The sequence below is a fragment of the Bison bison genome, unplaced genomic scaffold (genome assembly GCF_000754665.1).
Source record: "Bison bison bison isolate TAMUID 2011002044 unplaced genomic scaffold, Bison_UMD1.0 scf7180017864383, whole genome shotgun sequence".
NCBI lineage: Eukaryota > Metazoa > Chordata > Mammalia > Artiodactyla > Bovidae > Bison > Bison bison.
This window is the reverse complement of record NW_011494955.1, coordinates 5,757,015-5,758,095: the sequence shown is the minus strand read 5'-3', so window position 1 is coordinate 5,758,095 and position 1,081 is coordinate 5,757,015. Positions and strand designations below refer to the sequence as shown.

General features: G+C 52.3%; 1 protein-coding gene across 2 annotated transcripts in view; it reads right to left on the bottom strand.

Moving 5' to 3' along the window:
- NR4A1 (nuclear receptor subfamily 4, group A, member 1) overlaps positions 1–1,081 on the bottom strand; it is an 18,332-nt gene that overhangs the window by 8,595 nt on the left and 8,656 nt on the right. The window lies entirely within an intron of this gene.

Below are 1,081 nucleotides of genomic sequence, written 5' to 3'. Positions count from 1 at the left end.
CCACGATCCCTCCCTCCCACCTCACTTCCAGCACCTGCAGGCAGTTGTCTTTCACGTGCACGAGGGCACAGGCCAGGCTGCAGCCACCTGCAGCCTTTCCTAGATAGGGCTGTCACCCCTTGCCTCCCTAGGGTGCCCCAAGTCTGGAAAGCCAACACCTTTGATAAGACAGGAAGGAAAAAAGGCTAATATTTAAGAGAAGAGAGCCCCTCCCCTCCCCCTGTCCACACTGAGCCTGTGACCAAGGACGCCACTCTCGCTTCCCCTGGTCACCCAACAGCACTTCCCTCTACCCTGGAGGCACTTCCTGCTCCTCACTTCCATTCTCACCTCCCTCTCAGGTTTCCCACACTCTGCTCTCCAGCCCTCAGTTCTGCCCACTCAAAGGTCCCACCAGCACTTCCAACATCACCCATTCTCCACCATCTGCTGTCTCTGCACTCCTTGCCCACCACCAATCTCTGCTTTTGAAGCCTCACACGCTACTTTTCACTTTCTTCTGAAATCATACTTTGATACTGCAGTCATGGCCCGTGCCTCACTGGCACCCGAAGGCAGCAGAGCATCTGAGTGAAGCCAGTGACTTGCCCTTTTCCCTGCCCACACCCACTAAGAAACTGCCCGTTCACCAATTGTCTCCTCTTCACACCCTACAGTCCACGACGGATGGAGCAGGCTCCGTGTAGTAACATCAGTATCTTTCAGTCAGAACCTAGCATAGCACCCCCATCGCAGCATACGCTCTCAACACGGACCAGTGTTTGGAGAGCTCTGGCCTTTGTTAAACCGTCTTCCAAAGACCCTTCAAGGCCACCTTCATGAAGGTGAAGTGTGGATAGGATGATCTTTAACCAAAGTGTTGTTTTTCTTTGTCTTAGGCTTTTGCATTGAGATATTACTTGGGAAAAACACGAATTCCACAGCTTAAACCTGCTTTGAAACCACTAATATAATTCATGTCTTCCCATTTTGCAGATTAGGACCCAAGGGCACCCAGAAGAGCTGCACCTTGCTCAGAAGCACAGGCAAGTCTGGGCTGGTGAAACTAATCCAGTCACGTCACAGGCTGGTTTCCCCACCT